Source organism: Phaseolus vulgaris, chromosome 10, assembly GCF_051622355.1.
Source record: "Phaseolus vulgaris cultivar YP4 chromosome 10, ASM5162235v1, whole genome shotgun sequence".
Classification (NCBI taxonomy): domain Eukaryota; kingdom Viridiplantae; phylum Streptophyta; class Magnoliopsida; order Fabales; family Fabaceae; genus Phaseolus; species Phaseolus vulgaris.
The window spans coordinates 27,679,191-27,695,473 of NC_143507.1; positions in this window are offsets into that span (position 1 = coordinate 27,679,191).

Consider the following 16,283-nt stretch of genomic DNA (forward strand, 5'->3'; position numbering starts at 1 on the left):
GACTTTCTTCTTGAGTCGTATCTGCCCCACGGGCGTCTCTGGGGCAGCAGGAGCACTTCACGAGTCAGGCTGCCCTTCACTGGTACTATTACTATGGCCTTGAAGCCACCTTTTCCTTCTCTTTATCGCTGCCCCGTGCTATTGGGACCTGAGGCCTTCCCACGGCGTCGCTCCCTCCATGGTCTTTCCTACCCATGGGTATCGGGGAGCCACACCGTGATTACCTTACTTTAGCACTGTTTGATATGGCCACGCCCTGGTTGGGCGACGCCTTCACCTAGGCTACGCCTTGCCTTGGCGACGCTTCCCCTTGGCGCCTCTCCAACTAGGCGACGCCTCGCATTGACTTTGACTCCACTGCCGTTGACTTTGAATTTGACTTAGTCAACGCCCGGATACGGGACGGTACAGATGTCGATCTCCCAGGTATGGAAAGGCCATGGGCTGTATATGGATCGCAGCTCCTCTCGCGGCGCCTTGTGCTAGTCTGCGTGTTTTTGGCATTGCTTACAACGCTGGGTGTGTCGCACGCAATCTTCCTTTACTGTTGGCCAATAAAACCCTGCGCACACCACCTTAAAAGCTAAGGACCTTCCGCCTACATGGCTCCCACAAACGCCTTCGTGGAGCTCCGTCATTATTCTGGTACACTCGTCGTCGCTTACGCATGTTATGATAGGGTGAGTGAAACCGTGTCTGAACAGCACTCCGTCTATCAGGGTGTACCTTGCCGCATTTCTCTTAACCTTCTTACCTTCTTCAGGCTCCACTGGGAGAACCCCATCCGCCAGGTACCGCCTGTATGGCGTCATCCAGGTGTCTTCTTCGGCTAAAACATGTATCTGCGCTCGCCTCCCTCCTTTGGACGTGTCCGTGTATACACTATGTGAGGCGCCTTCAACGTATCCCGAGTCAAGGAACGATGACTCCTTGGCCTTCCTCTCGCGGCGCTTATGTGGAGGACATCCACCCTGTTATCCTCTATGAATTTCCTCGGAGCCTTAAGCGTCTCTTGGATTACAGTCCTCTGCCTGCCCCCCTTGCCTGAGCTGGCCAGCTTGGCGAGCAGGTCAGCTCTGGCATTCTGCTCCCTTGGGACATGTACCAGTTCAAGAGCACTGAAGGCTCCCCTTAGCGATTCGACGTACCTTAAATATGCTGCCATCTGCGGGTCTTTCGCCTGAAACTCACCCAACACTTGCCCTGTAACTAGTTGAGAGTCACTCTTCATTAAGAGGTTCCGCGCGCCCATCTCTTTGGCTAAAAGCATTCCTGCAATCAGGGCTTCATACTCAGCCTGATTATTACTGGCTTTGAAAGCGAAGCGCAGGGCCTGCTCGATCAGGACACCGTCTAGTCCTTCCAAGACTATTCCCGCACCACTTCCTTGCTGGTTGGAAGAGCTATCCACTGAGAGCGACCACTGCGAGCCTGCCTCCACCTCCTGTTCGCCTCCGGGCGAGAGTTCTGCAACGAAAACTGTGTATACCTGCCCTTTGAGGGATCCTCTGGGCTCATACTGGATGTCGAATTCTGAAAGCTCCACCGCCCAGCGCACCATCCTTCCAGCTACATCGGGCTTTTGCAGTACCTTCTGTATGGGGAGGTTCGTCATCACTGCCACCGTGAAGCTGTGGAAGTAATGACGAAGCCTCCTGGCGGAAAACACCACCGCCAGCGCTACCTTCTCCAATGCCTGGTACCTCATCTCCGCACCTTGTAGGGCGTTGCTTACGAAGTAGATAGGCCTTTGAATCTGGTCCTGTTCTTGGACTAACACAGAGCTGATAGCTCATTCCGTCACCGTGAAGTACAGCCGGAGGGGCACGCCTTCTACCGGTTTGCAGAGGACCGGTGGCGCCGCCAGGTATTCTTTTAGCTTGATGAAAGCCGCTTCGCATTCGTCCGTCCATGAGAAACGACTATTCCTCTTAAGGCACTGGAAATATGGGTGCCCCTTCTCTCCTCCGGCAGAAACGAACCTCGAGAGCGCCGCCATTCGCCCCGTCAGCTGCTATACTTCCTTTACTGACGTCGGGCTACGCATGGCGATGATCGCTGCGCATTTGTCGGGATTCGCCTCTATCCCCCTCTCCATGAGCATGAAACCTAGGAACCTCCCGGCCTCTACCCCAAAGACACACTTCTCGGGGTTTAGTTTGAGGCAGTACTTGGATATAGTGACGAATAATTCCTCTAGGTCTGCCACATGCTGTGCCTTATCCTTCGACGCCACTACCATATCATCCACGTAGGCGTATACGTTTCTTCCTAACATGGGTGCTAGGACCTTGTCCATCAGCCTTTGGTAGGTGGCGCCCGCATTCTTCAAGCCGAAAGGCATCACCTTGTAACAATAACTGCTGTTTTCCGTCATGAATGCGGTTTTGCTTTCGTCTCTCGGGTGCATTTTAATCTGGTTGTACCCCGAGAAAGCATCCAGGAAACTTAGCACCTTGCTGCCAGAGGCGCTATCTACCAACGCGTCAATGCTGGGCAGCAGGTACGAGTCCTTTGGGCACGCCTTGTTTAGGTCTGTGAAGTCCACGCACATCCTCCACTTCCCATTCGCCTTCTTTACCAGAACGACGTTGGCTAGCCACTCGGGGTATTGGATTTCCCTGATGTGGCCAGCCCTCAACAGCTTCTGCGTTTCTTCGCGTACCACCAGCTGCCTCTCTTCATTGAACTTTCTCCTCCTTTGGCGCACGGGGCGAACCGTGGCGTCCATGCTGAGGTGATGGCATAAGAAATCAGGGTCGATGTCAGGCATGTCCGAGGCAGACCACGCAAAGGCGTCCAAATGGCGTGAGATCACCTCTGCCACTGCCTCCTGCTCTTCTTGGCCCAGCAGACGCCCTAGTTTAAACGTCTTGCCGCCAATCTCCCTCTCCATGGTGTTAGCCGCCTGTTGCTCCCCGCTATTACCCTGAATGGGCGCCGCCTCTTCCACGGGCGCCGTATCGTCAGGTCTCTCCTCCATCAGTGTATCTACCTCGGGCGTCGCCCCCACGGGCGTGGCCTCAACAGGCGTTGACCCGGAGGGCGTTGCCTCTATCATCGTCGCATCGACACTTGGCGGACGTTCAAACACCATGTACACGCTCTTCTTCGATTTCAAGCTGTTTTCATAACACTTCCGCGCTTCCTCCTGATCCGACTTGATAACTATGACCTTGCCGCTGAGGTCTGGCAGCTTCATCTTCATATGACGTGTGGAGGATACCGCATTGAGCCTATTCAGCGCTGGTCTCCTCAACAAGATGTTGTAGGCGGAATGAGCGTTCACGACCAAGTATCGTATGCTTTCGGTGCGCGAGGCTTCCCCATCTGTGAATGTCGTCCGCAGTTCCAAGTAGCCTCGGACTTCCACTTGGTTGTCTGCGAACCCATATAGGCAGCCTGTGTAGGGCCTCAGAAGGTCAGGGGACAATCGCAGCTTGTTGAATGTCGACAAGAACATGACGTCTGCTGAACTTCCCTGATCGACCAGAACCCTATGCACCTTTCTTCCAGCTGTGACGACTGAGATGACAACGGGGTCGTTGTCGTGGGGTACCACATCTCGGAGATCCCCTCTCGTGAACACGAGGTCCGACTCCCATGGCTCACCCGAAATTCTCTCTTCAATTGAATTGACCCCCCTCGCGTATTTCTTCCGCTGGGAGGCGGTGGGTCCCCCGCCGGAAAAACCTCCAGCAATGGTGTCAACCTCGCCTAGAACTGGCATCTCGTGCGCTTGCTCCTCTGTTGGTGCCGGCAGGGCGGCGGTCGCGGCGGGTTCTGCGACGTAATCCTTCAGAAACCCGCTCCAGACCAGCTCATCAAGCTGATAACCCAACGAGAGGCAGTTGTCAATGTGATGACCGAAAGCCTCGTGGAACTCGCACCAGGAGTCTTTCCGTGGCCTTAACACCTTGTCAGTTTTCGCCGGTCGCCTCAACCTCTCAGCTATATTAGGCACGGCGATCAGGTCCTTCAGTTCCACCACAAAGTTGTACCTTGCCGGTCTCGCCCTCTCTCTGACTGGGCGATCCCCTCCTGCTGGACCCCTGGGCTGGGGTTTCCTGGTCTCATAGGGGTGTCTCCCCTCTGGCTTTTTCCTCCCCGTCGTGGTCTCATTGACCCTGACGGGTTGAGCCCGCGTTTGCGCTCTCGGGCACGAAGGTACCACGCTGGTGCGCTTCTCGCACACCTCTCCTTCAGAGGCGATATGTTCCACCGCCCTACACCGTATTTCAGCAAAAGTCCTTGGCCGATTGCGAATAATAGATTCGCAAAAAGGGCCAAGACATACGCCTTTCATGAAGGCATACACAATCATGGGCTCCTCCGTCGTGCCCACTTTCCCCTTGGTATTGCTTCACATAAACAGATCGTAAGATACCGGCGGCGGGGCCCTGTTCGCCAGGTATTGCTCTCTAAACAACTGGGACAGCTGTTGGAAAGAGGTGATATGGCCGCTAGGAAGGCTGATAAACCAATCCATGGTCATTCCTGTCAAAGTACTCATGAAGAGCTTGCACCTTGTGGCGTCAGAACCGCCCACTAACACCATTTGTGTGTGGAACGCCGTGAGATGCGCCTCAGGGTCCTCCATCCCAGTGAAAATCGCCTTAGGTCCTGCGAAGGTGTTGGGGATCGGCGCGTCCAGGATCTCCTGCGAGAAGGGAGTAGAGAACTCCCTTGGTGGGGTGAGATGCTCCACCTCTTCGTTCTCGCGCTGCACCTGATTGTTCCTCAGACTCCGACGCAACTCCTCATTCACGCGACGGAGCTCGTCGTTTCTCACATGCGAGGCGTCAAGATCCGCCTGCATGCGCTCTTGCTCTATCTTCGAATCCGCCATGTCATCCTGCAGCCCCCGCATTATCTTCAGGACCTGCTACATGGACATTTCTTCTCCCGCAGCGCGTGCGGTACCTCGTCTAGTGGTGGCCATTCTTCACTGTTTTCTCAAACGTGATCGTGACTTGATAGATCTTTTCGAACTTGCGATGGGACCAATGTTTTATATCGGCCCCACGGTGGGCGCCAAATGTTCCGTTCGGTTGACTGGGACATCTTCGTGCGCGACCTCGACCGTCAGCTAGGGACTCCTTCCCACTGGTTACCTATGGATTCCTGCAAAAAGAGGACAAAAGGGCGCCCTAGCGGCCGTTTGCACTCCGACGCTCAAGTCAACCAGCAAGAAACACCAAAACTATGCACCTCCGTCGCTGAGGACCGCCTATGGCACTCTGAAGGTCTTAAAAATGGAAACTGTGTATTGTGTGTATATTCTCGCTCTGGCAAACAACCTCTATTCCAGTCCCTTGTGCGTAGCCTCACGACTTCGAGCAAGCAACTGGAGTGTATTCTGGGAAAATTTGCCAAAACTTCTGTACCGTCCCGTATCCGGGGCGTTGACTAAGTCAAGGTCAACGTCAACGGCTGAGAGTCAAAGTCAACACAAGGCGTCACCTAGGTGTTGAGACGCCAAGTGCCAGCATCGCCGAGAGGAAGCGTCGCCAAGGCAAGGCGTCGCCCAGGTGAAGGCGTCGCCCAGCTAGGGCGTCGCCAGATCAAACAGTGTAAAAACAAGGCAATCACGGTGTGGTTCCCCGATACCCATGGGTAGGAAAGACCATGGAGGGAGCGACGTCGTGGGAAAGCCTCAGGTCCCGATATCTCGGGAAAGTGATAAAGAGAAGGAAAAGGTGGCTTCAAGGCCATAGTGATAGTACCAGTGAAGGGCAGCCTGACTCGTGAAGTACCCCTGCCGCCCCAGAGACGCCTTCGGGACAGATACGACCCAAGAGGAAGGTCACGCCCAGGGCAACCGGGTGCAGGGTGCGAGAGGAAGGCAGATACGCTCTCAAAGTAAGTGGCTAGATACTTGGGGGCATGAGTTGGCACCCAAAAAGCCACCCCTAGCGCAGTAGCACTCCCAAGCAGGAGGACTCACGCGTAGAAACGTCCCCAGATGGGCAGAAACGCCCCCAGATGGGGTCAGGGCGTCGTGAGGCCCTCCACGTGTACAACAGCCATGCCAGAATGGAAACACCCTTCAGTCAGGTTGATGGAGATCAAGCCCAAGAGAACATGGAGGCCACTCATCAAGCTCAAGAAGAGGTGGAGGCACAAATGGAGGATGCCCATGGAGGTCAAAGTCCACCTCAAAGGATTACAAGAAGCATGTTCAAAGCCTTGGGAGCAAGAGGACATTTATTTTCTCTTTTTGTAGTGTCTTTAGTTGAAGGTGCTTAGAGGGAAACCTTAGAAACCTCTTTTGTTATAGCATCTTTTAGGTTTTAAATAGGACCTTTAGGGGGGTGTATTAGTAGATAGGTGTAGGTGTAGTTTTTGGGAGGTGTCATAGTAGAAAAAGGTCACACCTCCCATGTGACTTGTTTTTGGTGGGAATTTCAAATGAGTTTATTTGAAATTTCCCACCTATTTTTCAGCACCTTAGGCTATAAATAGAGGTGCTTCCTTTGTAAAATTCAGATTTGAATTTTATCTAAAGAAACTATACTCAAAATTGGAGTGAGCATTTGGAGAGCTTTGAGCTTCTTCTCTAGTCTTATCTTGAAGGACCATGGTTTCCTCAAGTGGCGGCTTCCACACTCATCTAGGAGCATCCATTCTTCTAGTGGCGTGATCATCCAACCATTCCTCCATCTTCATGAGCATTCTCTTCTCCTTCCTTTCTTCTTCTTCAATTTGTTCTTATTGCCTTGAGTTTTGAGTTGTTTTTGTTTCGGTTCCTTTAATTTTCCAGCACCTATTTTCTGTTTAGTTTTTAAATTCTGTTCGGTTCTTTTGTTTTGAAGTTCAATTCTGTTCGGTTTGTTCTTTTCCTTCTCCTTTGTTGATTCAATTTGACAATATTTGGTTCATCCAAATGAGTTTGGGATTTGGTACTTGTTTTGGTGAGTTCTTGATCTTAGAACTATGATCCAACTTCTAAGAAAGTGCCTCTACATTTTCCAGCTCAAGGTGATTCCTCAAAGTGTCAAGAATCTTGTTCTATGTGGCTATTGGAATCACATCATGTGGTATCATGAGTCTTAGGTTCATTCTTGTTTAATTGTTGAGTTGTGTGCACTTTATTTCAAGAGCTCTTTAATTTTTCTTGCAATTTAAGTTTCTGTTTTAGAATTTTAATTGAGTATTCTTGCTGTTTTTCTTTTGCTCCAAGTGTTTGTGGAAAGGTTTATGGCACTCATAATTCTTATGAGTATGGTTGCTCTTTTGGAATGGCATTATCCTTCCTAGAGTTTACCTTAAGCTTCCTTCCACTTGTTACAATTTGTGTTGTGTCTTTTAATTTTTGAATCTTGTTAAGTTTTGTCTTAGTCATGTTATTCCATATATGTCATTACTTCTAGTAGTACTTTTATTGTTTTGATTGTTTCTTGCTTTGGTGTCATATATTTTTCTGAATTGATGTTGATCCTTTGAGCATTTTCTTTTTAGCATTGAGTTCATACTTGTATTCTAGACCTATACAAGTTCCAATACATCATTTTCTATTATGTCTTTGCTAGTTCATCATCCTGTTTTTTTATTCCTATTAGGATTCCTCTGTTTCTGAAAAAAGTGCTTACTGTTTTTCCTTATTGCAATTGATTTACGTACTGTAAAATTCTGAAATTCTGGATTTGAGATATTGAAAGTGTTAGAAAAGAATAGAAAAAAGAATCATTCAAAAATATGAAGTACACAAAAAATGATAAATAAAATAAAAAAAGTGTACATTCCTGCCGAAAAAAATACGGTAATCTGGCAGTGATTTTAAAAAATTTATTTCTCTCAATTGGCTTACTGTTTTTAATTGATTCCAGTGCCATTTTTGAGTTAACATCTTGAAGTTTCTGTGGTATAAATTTCATAATCCAGTTCGCTCTACAACGTTCCAGTTAAATCAGTGAATATCAAACACAGTTTGCATTAAAAAAAAATTTCCAGTAGCTAAATTTTTTTTGTTTTCTTCATCTACTCTAGTGCTTTTCCTTAGGTAATCTTTTGTGTGCCTACTTTTCTCATTGAGTTCTTTATTTTCTTGATTGTCTTTCATTCTTACTCTTTGAGTTTGTCTTACATATAGTATTCCTTTTGCAATTACCTTTCCTTGCTTATACCTTTTCTTGTTTGTCTTTATTGTTTCTTTGGTTTTGTGGTGGTTTGCTCTTAAGATTGGTGTGCTTGCTTTGACATATTTCATTTGAGGATTCCAAGGCCTCAAGATCAGATTGGTGCAAGAACATTATTTCTTTGAGAGTGATATCTTTTCAGCCTTAAATTCACTTCGGCAGTTTCAATTGGAAAGCTCACTGTTTTTGCTAATTTTTAACTTGTTTGCTGTTTTGTGTGTTTGCTGTTTTTTAATTACAAATGGCTGGATCTTCAAGTGATGCATCCTCCAAGCAGAATTCTCCTTCCAAAGCTTCAATTCTTGGTGAATTACATGAAGCTCAAAGAACAATTAGAAGGTTGGAAGAGAAATTGCAAAAGATGGAGGTCAAACAAACTAGACCATCTCCTTCTATCCATGATGGACATCATTCTCATAGACCATCTTCAAGAGCTTCTTCAAATGATGTTGGCCGTGAAGATGAGCATAGGAGAAGGAGACCTCCACCCCAAGTCCATGGACAAAGACATCATCACCAAGGGGAAAGAATTCACTACGGCAATGGCTTCTACCATGATGCAAAGTCCAAGCTTCCTTCGGTCAAACTACCTTGTTTTAATGGTTCTAGTGATCCAAATGTGTATTTAGATTGGGAGGCTAAGTGTGAACAAATTTTTGAGATCCATGAGATCCAAGATGAGCATAAGCTCAAGCTAGCCACCCTAGAGTTTAGTGATTATGCCATGAAATGGTGGCATGGGATTGTAAAGGACATTATCTATCACAAGGGTCCTCCCGTGGACTCTTGGAACTCTTTAAAGGATCATATGCGCGCTAGGTTTGTGCCCCCACATTTTAGGAAAGACCTCATGTTGAGACTCCAACGGTTTCAACAAGGCACGCTAAATGTGGATGAATATTATAAGGAGCTTGAGACGCTTGTGCTTAAAATTGAATTAGAAGAAAGTGAAGAAGCCATGGTTGCTAGGTTTGTGAGTGGTCTTAGGAAGGATATCCAAGACATTGTTGAGTTACAAGAGTATTCATCATTGGGCTCTTTAGTTCATCTTGCAATGAAGGTGGAAGCCCAACTTGCTAAGAAAAACTCTTTTAAAAATGCTTCCAATAATGGATACTACTCCAAGTCTTGGAGAAACAAAACTTCTTTTTCAAAACATCCTTCCAAAGATTCTTCTTTCAAACCCAAGGAATCTAAGCCATCAACATCTAGACCTAAGTCTCCCACTAGAACATCTAACACTAAATGCTTTAAATGTATGGGTTATGGTCATATTGCTGCAAATTGTCCTTCAAAACGAAGTATGTACATGCATGAGGGCATTGTAGTTAGTGAGCATGATTCGGATTCTTCAAAGCATTCATTGCATTCTCATGCATCTAGTGAGGAAGAGAGTGAATGTCCACTTGAAGGGGACTTGTTAGTTGTGAGAAGACTTCTTGGACAAGTTTCACAACCTTTTGATGAAAGTCAAAGGGAAAATATTTTCCATACAAGATGTCTTATTCAAAACAACATTTGTTCCTTGATAGTGGATGGGGGTAGTTGTGCAAATGTGGCTAGTACAAGAGTAGTAGATAAGCTTGGATTGCCTACTATCTCTCATACAAAGCCCTACAAATTACAATGGCTTAGTGAAGTAGGAGAAATAATTGTTAATAAACAAGTCCTCATCCATTTCTCCATTGGAAAATACAAAGATGAGGTATTATGTGATGTTGTGCCCATGGAAGCCACTCATGTTCTTTTGGGAAGGCCTTGGCAATTTGATAGAAAAGTTTTACATGATGGCTTTACCAACAAATTATCTTTTGAATTCCATGGTCACAAGGTTACTTTAAAATCTCTCTCTCCAAGAGAAGTCCATGAGGACCAAGTTATCATGAAGAAAAAGAGGGAGAGTGAAAAAGATAAAAAAGATAAAAAAGATAAGAGTTCTAAGCCTACACTCCTTGTGTCTAGGCGCGACATTGAAAGGGAAATAGTGGCTCATCATCCTCTTTTTTTAGCCATCCCTAGAACTCTTAGCATAGAAACACTTGTTGATAGTCCTCATTGCTTGGAAAATTTGGTAGAAGAGTTCAAAGATGTGTTTCAAGATCCTCCAAATGGCCTTCCACCTTTGAGAGGGATTGAGCACCAAATTGATTTGATACCGGGCTCTTCTTTACCAAATCGTCCCGCATATAGGACCAATCCAAGTGAAACCAAGGAAATTCGCCAACAAGTTGAGGCTTTGATTGAAAAAGGGTGGGTGCAAGATAGCATGAGTCCTTGTGCTATGCCTATCATCTTAGTGCCAAAAAAGGATGGCACATGGCGAATGTGTTCGGATTGTAGGGCCATAAATAACATAACCATTAAGTATAGGCATCCCATACCTAGATTAGATGATTTGTTGGATGAATTACATGGTTCAAAAATCTTTTCAAAGATTGATCTTAAAAGCGGCTACAATCAAATCCGTATCAAACCGGGTGATGAATGGAAGACGGCTTTTAAGACCAACTTTGGTTTATATGAGTGGTTAGTTATGCCTTTTGGTTTAACTAATGCACCAAGTACCTTCATGCGCCTCATGCATCATGTTCTTAGACCTTTCATTGGTAAGTTTGTTGTGGTTTACTTTGATGACATTCTCATTTATAGCTTATCTTTGAATGACCATAGGTTGCATGTTAGGCAAGTTTTGGAAACCCTTAGGAAGGAACATTTGTATGCTAACCTTGCTAAATGTATGTTTGCTCTTGATCATATAGAATTCCTAGGGTTTGTTGTGAGTTGTAAAGGGGTCCATGTGGACAAAACCAAGGTGGTGGCCATTCAAAAGTGGCCTACACCGAAATCTTTGAATGAGGTCCGAAGTTTTCATGGGCTTGCTTCTTTCTATAGAAGATTTGTCCCAAACTTTGGTACCATTGCCGCACCACTCAATGACATAGTGAAAAAGGATGTGGTCTCTCATTGGGGAGAAGCACAACAAAATGCTTTTGATACTTTGAAAGAAAAATTGACTAATGCTCCCATCTTGGCCCTTCCTAATTTCACTAAGACATTTGAGATTGAGTGTGATGCTTCAAGCATAGGTATTGGGGCTGTTCTCCTTCAAGAGGGCCACCCCATAGCCTATTTTAGTGAGAAATTGAAGGGAAGTCATCTCAACTATTCCACCTATGATAAGGAATTATATGCACTTGTTAGGGCTTTGTTTACTTGGCAACACTATCTTTTTCCCAAAGAGTTTGTGATACATAGTGATCATGAATCTCTTAAATATTTGAAAAGCCAAAACAAACTTAACAAGAGGCATGCTAAGTGGGTGGAATTCATTGAGCAATTTCCTTATGTGATCAAACACAAGCAAGGCAAAATAAATATTGTGGCGGATGCTCTTTCTAGAAGATACACCTTGCTAAATCTTTTAACCTCTCAATATCTTGGTTTTGATCACATTAAGGAACTTTATCATGATGACCTTGATTTTTCTCTCCTCTATCAAGAGTGTCTTAAGGGAGGACACAAAGATTTTTTTATTCAAGATGGCTTTCTTTTTAAAGGAAAACGTCTTTGTGTTCCCCAATGCTCTATTAGATTATCTCTTGTTAGAGAAGCTCATGAGGGGGGCTTAATGGGACATTTTGGGGTTGCTAAAACTTTGGCCTCATATGCATAAACATGTTCATAGTTTGTGTGATAAATGCATAGCTTGCCGCAAAGCTAAATCTAAAATGCATCCCCATGGTCTTTATACTCCTCTTCCTATCCCTTCAATGCCTTGGGTAGATATATCTATGGATTTCATCTTAGGCTTACCCAAGACATCAAAGGGAAAGGACTCCATTTTTGTGGTAGTGGATCGTTTTTCAAAAATGGCTCACTTTATTCCTTGCCACAAAGTGGATGATGCATGCCACATTGCAAACCTCTTCTTCCAAGAAGTGGTTCGCTTGCATGGGATTCCTAGGTCTATAGTGTCCGATAGAGATCCTAAGTTCTTGAGTCACTTTTGGAAGACCTTGTGGGGCAAGCTTGGAACTAAGCTTTTATTTTCTACCACTTGCCACCCACAAACCGATGGTCAAACCGAGGTGGTAAATAGAACTTTGGGACAACTATTGAGATGCTTTATTTCGGGGAATCCTAGAGTGTGGGAGAATTTACTACCCCATGTTGAGTTTGCATATAACCGAGTAGTAAATTCTACCACCTCCCATTCTCCTTTTGAGGTGGTCTATGGGTTTAATCCCCTAACACCTCTTGATCTTCTTCCTATTCCCCTTCTTGACGATGTCTTGTGCAAAGATGGGGATGAAAAGGCTTCTTTTGTGAAAACTTTGCATAAAGACATCAAGAAGAGAATTGAGAAGAAGGTTGGCAAGTATGCTGAACTTGCCAATAAGAGGAGAAAAGCATTGTTGTTTGATGAGGGCGATTGGGTTTGGCTTCACTTGAGGAAGGATCGTTTTCCTACTCAAAGGAAGTCCAAACTAATGCCTCGAGGGGATGGACCTTTCCAAGTCCTCAAGAGGATTAATGACAATGCTTATGAGTTAGATATGCCTGATACATTCTTAGGTAGTCATACTTTTAATGTCAGCGATCTAACTCCTTTTTCTGTAGGTCTCCAGAATTCGTGGTCGAATTCTCTCCAACTCGGGGAGTATGATGGAGATCAAGCCCAAGAGAACATGGAGGCCACTCATCAAGCTCAAGAAGAGGTGGAGGCACAAATGGAGGATGCCCATGGAGGTCAAAGTCCACCTCAAAGGATTACAAGAAGCATGTTCAAAGCCTTGGGAGCAAGAGGACATTTATTTTCTCTTTTTGTAGTGTCTTTAGTTGAAGGTGCTTAGAGGGAAACCTTAGAAACCTCTTTTGTTATAGCATCTTTTAGGTTTTAAATAGGACCTTTAGGGGGGTGTATTAGTAGATAGGTGTAGGTGTAGTTTTTGGGAGGTGTCATAGTAGAAAAAGGTCACACCTCCCATGTGACTTGTTTTTGGTGGGAATTTCAAATGAGTTTATTTGAAATTTCCCACCTATTTTTCAGCACCTTAGGCTATAAATAGAGGTGCTTCCTTTGTAAAATTCAGATTTGAATTTTATCTAAAGAAACTATACTCAAAATTGGAGTGAGCATTTGGAGAGCTTTGAGCTTCTTCTCTAGTCTTATCTTGAAGGACCATGGTTTCCTCAAGTGGCGGCTTCCACACTCATCTAGGAGCATCCATTCTTCTAGTGGCGTGATCATCCAACCATTCCTCCATCTTCATGAGCATTCTCTTCTCCTTCCTTTCTTCTTCTTCAATTTGTTCTTATTGCCTTGAGTTTTGAGTTGTTTTTGTTTCGGTTCCTTTAATTTTCCAGCACCTATTTTCTGTTTAGTTTTTAAATTCTGTTCGGTTCTTTTGTTTTGAAGTTCAATTCTGTTCGGTTTGTTCTTTTCCTTCTCCTTTGTTGATTCAATTTGACAATATTTGGTTCATCCAAATGAGTTTGGGATTTGGTACTTGTTTTGGTGAGTTCTTGATCTTAGAACTATGATCCAACTTCTAAGAAAGTGCCTCTACATTTTCCAGCTCAAGGTGATTCCTCAAAGTGTCAAGAATCTTGTTCTATGTGGCTATTGGAATCACATCACAGGTGCCAGGTAATTAAAAGTCATTCGATACAGTTTCCCTTTCGAGCATTCAGGTACTATAATGGCTCCCAAGCGTTTCAACGTCTTAAATGCGCTACGTTTTCTAATTAAAATGCTTTAATGAGTGCGTTACGTTTGTGATTAAAAGCGGTTTAAGGCGCTTTAAATGCTTGGGTAGTTTAAATAGCGCGGAGAATGTTGGAAAGAGGGTTGGAACTTTCGGCAAATTTACCAGAGAACTCTCTAGTTGCTTGCTCGTGCTTCAAGGTTACGCACAAGTGACTGGAGAATATTTTTGCCTGAAGGAGACAGCACACACACATATACACAGTTCTTTTACCACCTTCAGAGTTCCATACGCGGTGCTCAGACACGTAGGTGGACAGTTTTTGGTGTTTCTTGCTGGCTGACTTGAGCGTCGGAGTGCACACGGCCGCTAGGGCGCCCCTTTGTCCTCTTTTTTGCAGGAATCCACAGGCAACCAGTGGGAAGGAGTCCCTAGCTGACGGTTGAGGTCGCGCACGAAGACGTCCCGGTCAACCGGACGGTGCTCCGTCACGGTTTTGTCCTTAAAAGGCGCCTCGAAGGGTGAAGGGAGGAGGGAGTATATAAACAGCCCTTGACCTCGATTCATGAGCGATGTGGGACTGTATTGGCATACGGGAACAAGCCCCCCAGTCGAGGTCTAAGGGGAGTGGATCCCCCTAGTTGAGGGGCGAAGGAGCCTCTTCGGCCCCACGGTGGGCGCCAAATGTTCCGTCCGGTTGACCGGGACGTCTTCGTGCGCGACCTCAACCGTCAGCTAGGGACTCCTTCCCACTGATTACCTGTGGATTCCTGCAAAAAAGAGGACAAAGAGGCGCCCTAGCGGCCGTTTGCACTCCGACGCTCAAGTCAGCCAGCAAGAAACACCAAAACTGTTCACCTCCGTCTCTGAGCACCGTGTATGGCACTCTGAAGGTGGTAAAAAATAACTGTGTATTGTGTGTCTGTGTTCTCTCTCTCAGGCAAAGATATTCCCCAGTCCCTTGTTCGTAACCTTGAAGCACGAGCAAGCAACTTAGAGAGTTCTGGTAAATTTGCCAAAAGTTCGAACCCTCTTTCCAACATTCTCTGCGCTATTTAAACTACCCAAGCATTTAAGGCGCCTTAAAGCCCCTTTAATTACAAATGTAACGTACTCAATCAGCATATTTGATTAGAAAACGTAGCGCATTTAAGACGTTGAAACGCTTGGGAGCCATTATAACACCTGAATGCTCGAAAGGGAAACTGTATTGAATGACTTTTAATTACCTGGCACCTGACTAAAGGGTGTTTCTATTCTGGCATGGCTGTCGTACACGTGGAGGTCCTCACGACGCCGTGACCCCATCTGGGGGCGTTTCTGCCCATCTGGGGACGTTTCTACGCGTGAGTCCTCCTGCTCGGGAGTGCTACTGCGCTAGGGGTGACTTTTTGGGTGCCAACTCATGCCCCCAATCATCTAGTCACTTACTTTGAGAGCGTATCTGCCTTCCTCTCGTACCCTGCACCCGGCTACCCTGGGCGTGACCCTCCTCTTGAGTCGTATCTGTCCCAAAGGCGTCTCTGGGGCGGCAGGGGTACTTCACGAGTCAGGCTGCCCCACACTGGTGCTATCACTATGGCCTTGAAGCCACCTTTCTCTTCTCTTTATCACAACCCCAGATTATCGGGACCTGAGGCCTTCCCACGGCGTCGCTCCCTCCATGGTCTTTCCTACCCATGGGTATCGGGGAACCACACCGTGATTGCCTTGCTTTAGCACTGTTTGATCTGGCGACGCCCTGGTTGGGCGACGCCATCACCTAGGCGACGCCTTGTCCTGGCGACGCTTCCTCTTGGCGATGCTGGCACTTGGCGTCTCTCCACCTAGGCGACGCCTTGCGTTGACTTTGACTCTCCAGTCGTTGACTTTGACCTTGACTTAGTCAACTCCCGGATACGGGACGGTACAATTTCCATCTTTCTTGTAAATTTGTATTTACAATATTCGAACTTTATTTGTAATTTTTATATCTAACTTGATTTATTTAACTGTCATTCGACCCCTATCTTTACATTCTCATTCGCCTTTATCTTCTCTTGCACCTTTATCTGCTTCTGCTTTCTTTACTATATCATAGGTGTAACTGGTGTTTACCTCCGATGTATCTCCTCATCGCTTTGCCTTTAACTCTTTAGGTAGCACGTGACTTTCTCTTTTACTCTCCCTTTCTAAGTCGTGATGCATACCCTTCTCTCGATCTTTTCGCTTCAAACTTCACTTGGCCTTCGTATTTGCGAGGAATCTACCTCATGAAGGCTTCGCCTGCCTCGCCATCGCCCAAAGACACAGGAGGATTCCACTTCGTATCTCATCATCACTCGAAGGTGAAGGAGGACTTCTCTTGTCTTTACGGCTTTTGATAACTCGTGCTCTTCACTCTTATTCTTGTTACTCTTCGATTTTCCTTGGTCTTTTTAACTTGCAAGATTTTCAA